Source organism: Charadrius vociferus, unplaced genomic scaffold (assembly GCF_000708025.1).
Source record: "Charadrius vociferus isolate BGI_N301 unplaced genomic scaffold, ASM70802v2 scaffold228, whole genome shotgun sequence".
Classification (NCBI taxonomy): Eukaryota; Metazoa; Chordata; class Aves; order Charadriiformes; family Charadriidae; genus Charadrius; species Charadrius vociferus.
This window is the reverse complement of record NW_009649864.1, coordinates 1090146-1100398: the sequence shown is the minus strand read 5'-3', so window position 1 is coordinate 1100398 and position 10253 is coordinate 1090146.

Sequence of the window (10253 nt, the reverse complement as noted above, 5' to 3'; positions counted from 1 at the left end):
GCTGTTTACAAGTGAGGAAGAAAATCACTACAATTATTTTTAGTGAAACAAAGAGAGGGTGTGAGGAAGTTCAGATGAAAAGTTATATTTGTAAAGGCAGAATAGAGAAGCAATTCACATTAATTCAAAGCAGAGTCTCTTTATTGGATTATGTGCTGATTGTGTTTACAAATACACTGCCAGGAGGGTTTTAATTTTGGGGCAATTTCATTGTTCATAGATATATATCTATATATAGATATCTATCTATGAAATTATGTGGTTATGTGTTTTAAATGAGATACAGCTCCTTACTGCTTAATGTAATATATGCTTCCATTTTATGACATAGCACAAAAGCAAGGCGATTTTAGAACAACTTTAGTTGAAATATCATCATAAATGAAAGATGTAAACAATGTTATGTTTATAGAGCCAGTTTAAATTTGAATTCATTGGAACTTGGTGATCTCTTTACTTAACAAGGATGGACTTTGTTATGGGAGTACAATCAAGCTGTAGTACTACCCCTTCGATTTCATGCTTTTCAGCTTTTTCTACAGCCAGGGTAAACACAAGAGTTTACATTCTCAGGCAGACCAGAGCTCCATCTAGCCCAGTATTGTCTCTCCATGAGGAGACAATAGTACATGTCCAGGGGAAAAGTGTAAGAAAACAGGTAAATATAGAGTGATTTTTATCCCAGTTTGTCCTCCCAAGTTCATGCAACCAGCAACTTAGCTACTTATTGAACTGGAGTTTGTGACTAGGTTTGTTTTTAAAAATCTATGATTGCATCATCCTTTCTGGACATTTTTGTCCTTCTGGACCTCACATCATCCTACAGAAATTAGTTCCAGGGTTAAATTTGTGTTCTCTTAAGACGTGCTGCTGTTCACTGAATAGATCTCTGCCACACTCCCCCATTTCAGAGGGTCCACAATATATTGAAATTGTGTGTAAGAAGGGAGTCCTCTTCTTAAATGGTGCTCAGCGTGTTAGAGGATTTTTACAAAAGCAAGGTCATATTAACCATAGGGACAGCATGTCCACCCAAAGAAATAAGGCGTTTTTACATCTATTTACAACATTGCATAGGTAAGACCTGAGCACATAGACGTGAATGTGTGAAAGAGAGTGGAATATGGCTGGAAGGGATGGAGATTGAGCAAGGACTGACTACAGCTCCCTATTGTCCAGCTGGTTTATCTCAGTTAAGAGGGAGAAAGCATAACTCAAGATGGAGTCTGAGACACCTGGTAACCCCGGGTCTACCTTAGCATAATCTAGCTGATGCCCTGTGTTTTGTTCAGAGTTGCATTATCAGTCACAAACTAAGTTGTAGAGTGCAATTCCATAGTCTTTTCACACACAAAACTTCCATTAATGCCATTCAACACTTATGGTGGTCATATATCTCCTACTGTAAACAGGTAGGACACAGTCTGATTCACTGGGAAATGTCTTTGTTGTAAATTTGGAGGATTCTTTTTTCATTGCTGCCAACAGTTTCCCAGAAAAAGTAGAAAAAAAAATAACTTGTGCCTTGATTTCACCATTTTTAATCCGATTTACTGATGTGTGTCTTCCTGGTATTTTGGTGGTTTTGATACTTGCATAAAAAGGAAGACACAAGCATAATTTTAAGCAGGATTTCCAGGTAGAATTTTATATTTCCAATAAACAGCAATGAAGAACTCTGATTACCATTTTATCTAGCTGCCCAGTCTATGATGTTTTTATTCTAGCACCTCATCGGAATGTGGCATTATCCCCATTTTATAGAAGTAAGGAATGGTATCTACAACCTTTAGGTTTCAGTATTGCATAGAGATACATGAAATGGCTTCAAAGAAACCTGTGTGGTTGCTGAAAAAGTCTATGGCACTCAGGTCGTCCCTACATAGTATTTGGTGTGACTTACCCAGACTTTGCAAAAACAAGTTTGTTCTGTGTAAATTACCATGTATACCTTGAGCTAGGTTGCCTTTACCAGCAAGTGGGTTTCAGAGGAGGGTATTCCTAGAGAAAGCAGACCAACTATGGCGAATGTTAAAAGCAATGATCCCTTGCAACTTATTAAATTTTATCAAATGGTAAGATAAATATATATGGAAAATCTCAGCCTGCAGAAGAAATGTGTTTGTTAAGAACTTCTACAGACAACATCCAATAGGCGTTTGATGTGCTGACAGACTAGAGTAAAAACCCTGCATGTGAACATATCGCTGGGATTGTTTTAACCCATGTGTGAACAAAACCGTTCTCCAAACAATGCTGAACTGAAACCTCAGATCTGAATGCCTGTAAACTTTTGAGAGGGAAAAAAGTCAAATCCACACCTGTGTTTTTCATGCGTATACTCATGACTTACATTAATTCAAATGTCATTGTTGATAAAGTAAAATTTTTAAAAAGTTTCTACATAGGTTATGATAAAATGGAATTAATATTATATACGTAACAGATATAAAGCTCTCTGTAGTTTGGCAATGCAATGGTCTTTAGAAATATTTCCTATTATTTTTGTTGTTGTTGTTGTTATTATTTATAATAATTATAATATTCATGCTAATAACACTACTCCTAATAATAAGGGTTGACCCAACCACAAAGCCTCTTTGACAAGTTAAATTAAACAATTATTGCATTTACTCTAAGCATGTTTTCCACTTCTTTGAATACTTACTTTGAAAAGTGTTTATACAGTTTCAGAATCTTTCCTACTTCTTCCAACTCCTCCTTGGGCACTTTTTGACCTCATAATCTGTCCATGCATGACATCACAATCTGTTGCCATGGAAAGGACCATAATATCAAACAAGTAAGATGGCCAAAGGTTGCCTTGCAGAAGAGAGATAGAGATTTCATAGGAAAAATCCATTAATACTTAAATATAGTGCAATGGGAAATATCAAACTATCTTTACCCAAATCAGTTACATAATTTTAAAAGGAAGCACTCAAGTCGGCTGAGCTCTTATCTCCTGTCAGAATCCTCTATTTTCAGAGGTAATTGAAGTTTTATAAGTATATGTTTATATATATATATAAACAAACTACAGACTGTGCATGCTATAATATCCACTGCAATCCACTGAGTCTTTCTCTTTGCATTCAGAATGAAATGTGAGAATTTAATCTGATACTTTTGCAATGATCCTGAATCTGCCACAGATTTCCTGAGTGACCCAGGCACTCTGTGAAATGGCAGGCTTGTGGCCAGCAAAGGCTAAATTAAGTCCGTGCTTGAGTATATATGCAGGGTATTGAGCTGGTTCCAGGCTTCCAGCGCTGCACCCCTTCAGAGTAAATTGTGGGACATGACCAAAAATAGGTCACTCCTGAGATGAAGAAGAGAGAGAGAAATGAGGGACCAAGAGGAGTCACACAAGGTCAGATTCACTGCTCTTTCTGCTGCTGGGGGATGAGAGGGCTTGGGGCAATGATTTCTGCCTCTGGATGGGTTCCCGCTTGCCCCCATCACCTGCGTACCACGCACCTCGACGCAGCTGCAGCAGCCAGTCTGGCTCTCTAAGGCTGCGGTATAAGCAAAATAGGGAGCAGGGCCATGGCTGTTTCTGCTTTCTGGAAATTTGCTGTCCAAGTTAGTTGCTTGTTTTGGTTATGCCTAGAGCTGATCCTGTATGCCTAGCAATTACCCTTTATTATGCCTTTGAAATTAGGCAATGGTAGGATATAGAAGAAGTAGCGCTGCTTTAATGGTTGAAAAGCTTTTATGGGCTGTAGGTGTGGCTGTTTGTTTGTGTTTATGTTCCTAATTTGTAGTTTGCAACCTCACTGAGGTACTAGACCTCAATGAGCACTGAGCTGTAAAAAAAGGTTTACTCTTCTGTTTGTTGAAGTTCTATAACAAAAAAAAAATAGTGAAAATTCTTTAAAGAGAAGAAGTATCTTCTCTTTGTTTTTATCACACTCATAATGGCCATCTTTGAACACCATCAGGCCTGCAAATGGCTAACAGGATTTTCTTCAGGCTTTCAGAGAATTTTTGCTAGTAGAAAATAAGAAGGAGAAGATTTCAGCTTCAAAGACTCAAAAAAATTAGGACTGTCTGAAGGCAGACTATTGCTACTGAAATATCTTATAATTTTTCAGTAGCATTAAGGAAGCTGAGTTTATCAAGATTTGGACACTCTATATGTTATGCAACTGCCCTCTACATATTAAACTAGCAGTCATCTATATTTTCTTTCTAAAACCGTTTGTGCAGTTGGTGTAACTAGACTCTGCCTGCTGTTGGCAAGGATGAAAAATACATCACTGCTTGTATCTCCAAGGTAAATTATTCTTCAGGGAAGTGTGCCTCTGGGGAATATTTTCTTAGGAGGCCCATGAACAATGAAAGATTTTCCACAGGGAATGCCCACGGGGTAAAGTGTACTTCAAAGGGAGAGATCCAAGATGAAATGAGACTCTTCAAAGGCCAGCTCCACTTCCCCTCTCAACAAGACAAATGACTTCAAAGGGGAACCCACCAAGGTTGTAAATAACTTTTCCCCATAATACAAAAACCTTATTGAAGGCAAGTTCTCTCAGTAATGTGATATTTTTAAAGAAATCACCCAAAGCCAGGTGAGGTCTAAATGCATCCAATGACCATCAGTATAAAACATTTCTACTCCTCAAGTAAATGTGTGACCATCTAGAGATCCTAGGGAGTTGACATGTGCACTGTTCATTTCCTTCTCACTTATATAAAGTTAGAGTAGGATTTAAAACTTACAGGTCTGATGACCTACAGAACCATGAAGATCTAGCAACAGCTTTAGGGACCCTAGGGGCCATTTCTGCCTGGTGTAGTTTACCAAGTTAGCTACAGACCAAAAGACAGTGAGGGACTAAGATGACCCTGTTTTTACATAGGACATCGCATTTCGGGGCAACTATCTGACTGAAGTCTCTCAGACTCAATTATTACAGCAATATCACTTAAAGGCAAGTTTTGTTAATGACTGCTAAGGATCTTTCACTAGATTGACACCTTATGTCAAGGCAGTGTCTGCAGGTATGTCTTTGTACAGACAATGAGTTTAAAAGGCAATCATAAAATCATAATACGATTGAATAATTCAGGTTGGAAGGGATCTTAGGAGGTCTCTAGACCAATGTCCTGCTCAAAGCAGGGGCACTGAATTCAGACCAAGTTTCACAGGACTTTATCCAGCTGGTTCATGACAACCTCGAGAGATGGAGTTGTGTTTCAGTCTCTTTGTTGACTCTTGTTCGTCCTGCTATGCCCTGCTGTGGAGAGTCTGGCTCTATCTTCCAATAACCTTCACAGTGGGATTAGTTCCCCCTTACATCATCTTTTCTCCAGGCTAAACAACAGCACTGGAAGAAGAGAAAAGAGGAAACAGCAGCAACAGAGACCCAAAATAACCCTTGTCATTAACATTACAGAGAGTCCTAAGTGAAGAAAACAGCCACTGAGCCTGTTGTCAGTGAGATAAATGGTAGGGGAGGTCCAGCTAAAGGTATCTCTCAGGATAAAATCCAGTTAAATTTTGTAATATACCTGAAAATAGTCCTCTGATCAAGCCTCAGAAAGATAAATAAAAACCTGGCAATTTTTGTCTAGCCTGAGATCTACTGTACAAGAAGTTAATACTGACTTCACCAGATATATCATAGAGAAACAATCCCCTATTACTCACCATCACAGCCTCACACATATATGCACTCTAATGGAAAGGAGCCATACACAGTGGCACCAGACTATTGATATTTCTACTCTATTGTTTAAGTAATGCACAACATTTAATATGTTAAATGGCATGACCATTAAAAAAACCAACTAATTACTAGATACTCTTCTCACAAATCAATGATGTCATTTAGAATTGGCCTGGAAAAAACAATGGGGGTTGTATAAACTAAGAGGCAATGCTGCACCTAATGCTGGAGGTCTGTAAGAAACTTAAAGGCTTACCTTCTATGGGTTTTAGCCTGGTTTGCTGAGGAAGGGAAATAATAATGATTGCACTATGTGTGTGTGTGATCAGTACATCAGTACATTTAGAACATGTTGGCCAAACTCAAGCAAATTTGACAGGCAAAGGTCTCAAATAGATCAAGTTCTTGCAGATTTTATGAAAACTGAAGGCTGCGCAGAGTAGGGAGAAGTTACTAACGTTCTCAGGCCCCACTGAGGGAAGAGCTACTGGGTGGATCAACTATTGGTTGACCTCAGAGATTCCACACTGGATGTCCAGATCTAGCTACAGATTTGCAGACATGTGTTCTGTGGCTCACAGAATGAAATCGCTAAATTTAGATTGATTAACTCCAGTCTGAATACTCGTTCAGCTGAAAAAGTTCTGGCTGGAAAGACAATGCATTGTGATGCAGTAAATATCTGTCACAGATATTTGAATCCAAATATTGTCTATTTTTACAAAAGCTCATCAGTTCTCTGACATGATTAGCCTTTAATCCTTTGTGTGGCTCTTTATGAAACTGTCCATAAAAATGCCACTCCTGAGCCAAACTTCAAGTCCCTTCCTCCCTTGCCTAAAAAGGAGGCTTGACTTTTGGAAGGAAAAGCTTCAGTGCAGATTAATCATGAAGTTCTCCGAGACTCTTGCTCTCAAATGCAACTGAACTGCCGAACTGGAGTCTCCCCATAAATTGCCTGTGCCCAACAAACTTGTATCACAGACAGGTAAAGTGTAGCAATGTTATGACTGAATGCAAAATAGCTCTCATGAAGTGCTCCACGCTGATTTTAATGAGAGGTGTGTATGGTGTGTGCCCAGTCACACATGGCAGTCCACCATGCAAGACTTTGCAAGGCAGACACGACTGTCCCTAGATGCATGACTATTTTTTGGCACAATCTAATCAGAGAGGGTAATAAGCAAATATTAATCAGAATTAAGGAGAAAAAAGAAAGATCACAATGAATGTGACTGTGCTTATTGAGCCATATACACCCCGCTGGATTTTGTTGGGTTTCTAGAACAAAGCATGGTCCCCATGAAAGGGCATGATGGATTTTGGATTTGGCCACTAGTTCATAGTTCAAAAGGGAAACTTTGCTTTTAATGATTGTGAAATCTCCTAGCACACTTTTGAATGATAAAGAAGTAATAACCTTAGTTGCACTCTCTAAAGTTTTTGAAGAATCAATAAATTTGTGCATGTATAAAGTATATGTTTCATTTAAATATTGTGTTGTCAAATTGTTGAGAAAACTTACTGGAATTATCAGGAAAGTATTCAATTTTTTGTGTATTTAGTGTAAGATGTCATTTAGATAACCAGGTTAAAACTCTTTTTTTCTTAACATGGCTGGAATGACTATCATGAATCTTAATTTAGAAAGCACTTAGCACTTACTGTTGTAATGGAACTAAACAATCACAAGAACCAGAATTGATAATAATGGGTCAAGATACCTGAATTAGATTGTGAGTAGCTTTATTGCTTATGGATTTCACTAAAATTGCGTCTGCTGTTTATGGACATTGAATGGAACTATTGTTAATAAATAGAATGCTAACAACTGAAAGCTTCACATGCATTTTCTTTACGGCATGCATTCTAAAAATTGAAAAATATTCATAGTAATAATAAGTAATAAATCTAAGTGGAAACTTTGATTATTATGTTTTCATCATTACTCTCCCTTCTTTGAAGTTTTATACCCAAAAGGTATCTAACTAATCATCAGGTATTATATTTTCCACTTTCAGCCATTTATGAAAGAAAGAAAATAAATGAAAGGAGCTCAAGGACGGAAATAGCTACTGTTGCAGTACCAGCAGTGAATAACCATTACAATTTATCCAGCAAGTTGAAAGCTGTGCAGTGAAGTCACCTCCAAAAAACTTGTGGGTTTGCTGCAAAGGCCTCTGGGGAAAAAAACATATTCTGTGTAGCTTACTACAATGTTGACCACATCCGGGTAGACTTCATCTACTTGTGTACCTGAAAGCAGCTGCAGCGTGTCAGCGCTGGCTCAGTCTACACGCCGGCTTTGCACGTGCGGTTCTCTTTCGATGGGGCTCATCTGTGCAGGGTCACTGCTCTCGGTTTCTCGCCTGTCTCACTCAGCTGGTCACTTCAGAGCTGACTTGTGAATACGAGACCTGGGGCTGAGCAAAGGCGTTTCTGGCTTCAAGCATTCCTGTCTGAAATCTTTTCAGGCTTTAAGATTTGCATTTCTGATTAAAGCCCTGTAGAGAGTTTCAAACTGATAAAGAGGTTTTGCTCTGTGTTACCGGAAGACAGAACACTTCCACTGTGGTACAGTTTTTTCTTGTCGAGCTCTTTCTGCGTGGTGCCCAGCACGAGCAATTTCAGGGGCATGTATGTGTGCGAGTGTGTCTCTGCGACAGCAAGAGCTCAGCTTCTGGGCTTGGAGCATTTGGGTTGATGGAGTTGCTAGCTGGTGACGACCTTGGTACCAAGAGAAGGAAAGAATATATGCTATGTAATGTTTTTTTCTGCTAGAATCTACTTTTTTGTTACAGCAGCTGAGTGGCTGTGTCATGTGACTGAACAGAGGTCATACACGTCAGTCACATGCTGCTTAAAAATTATTTTTATTCCCTGCTGGTGCTCACTTCATTTTCCTCGAAACAAACCACATGAAAATCAAACCCCCAAACCTGTTTTAAAAATCACAAGAGTAAATATAAATGTTTGTATGTATGCGTGATTTATTTGTTTATTTTCAGCTTCTTACCTTGTTGCTTCTGAATTTTGCACTGTAAGTGGTACATGTTTTCAAGTTTTTGAAATAATGAAAACTTAGATTCTTATGTAATGTCTTGACTTAACAAGGTAAAATCCCAAGAAAAATATCTAAACATCTGAACTTGTGATTTGAAAGTATCGCTTGAGTGTGGAAGAGAAAAAAAAAGGGGGTTCAAAGGGGTTGCAGAAAACATTCTGTGCTTCACAAAGTTCAAACCAAAAATTTTAAGAAAGGCAGTTTTAGCATGCATACTACTTCTTTGATACAGAAGTACTTTAAGATGACCTTTATCATACATGAGAGGAACACAATAAAAATGTTTATTTCCCAGAATTCATGTTGGAGCCAACTGTAAGCAGAAAGCATACACATAATATTCAAAAGGAAAAACATATTTCAGTGACAAATAATAATTTAGTGGTTTCTAAAATGCACTAACAGAAAACCCTACCTGTCGCTGAAATGCAGGTGAATCTGTACAGGAGTATGGCAGCTGCTGAGCAGTGAATTCTTGCATTAAGGGCAGGAAGCTGTGAAGGATGTACCCAGATTAAATATGTGATATATGTTCACTCATTTCCCATTCTGATTTTGCTGCAAGGCCGGGTGGGGTTAGAAAGCTTTTAAGCATAAACCAGCAATGAGGAATCTCCAATGCCCCACCGTGGTCAGGACAGGGGAACCACAGACCGTGGACACAATGCCAGAGCCCTCAGAGAAACATCTTGTCCATCTCAGCAAGAAGGTACAAACCACCATGAAATGAAAAGCAGCCAAATGTTTTGCAGTGCCTTGGCTTCTCCTTGGATTCTCCTCTCCACTTACTGGCCAAGCCCTATCCTATTTGGTTTCCAAAATCTCACATTATCACAGCCTGAGGCTGTAGGGATGCAATGGATCCTGGGAAACTTGTTTCAGCAAATCTTAATTCAAAAGCTGACCACATCTTGGACAGGACAGATCATTGCCTGGCTAACAGATGTAATACATGAATGTTGGCTGTGGTTTTGGTACAACCACACGTAATATCTTACATGTTCCTGTTTTCTATTTCATAGAGTGCCTGTGAAACTGGAATATTAAGTATGAAAGGTTTTGCTATGTTTCTTTTTTGTGTGTCTGAAAAATGTTTAAATCAATTTGAATGTTCATAGCAGTTGGTATGTCTGTCCTGGAAGCACCAAGGGAGATGAGAATTCCTAAGTCCTATTCCAAATTTTCAAAGCTTTGTGTCTAACTGGGATTTTTATACTACACGTAAATCAGGTAACACAGTATTTTACTTATACTACTGAATCAAATGGAAGACATTTGCTCTTTGTGTAGATGTACATGTAAATGTACCAAAGTATATTCTAACAAGTCTGTATCTACCAACTTATATATACAGATAAGAATAAGAGCTCCTTCCAATTTTTGTCCTCTATTTATTTGTCTCAGTATAATTTTCATTGTTTTGTAAAAATGATGTTTCAACAAAACATTTTTGCAGATACTTAACTTTAAGCCTGTAGGACCTGGTCATGGAATTTAAGTTGTAGCATTTATAT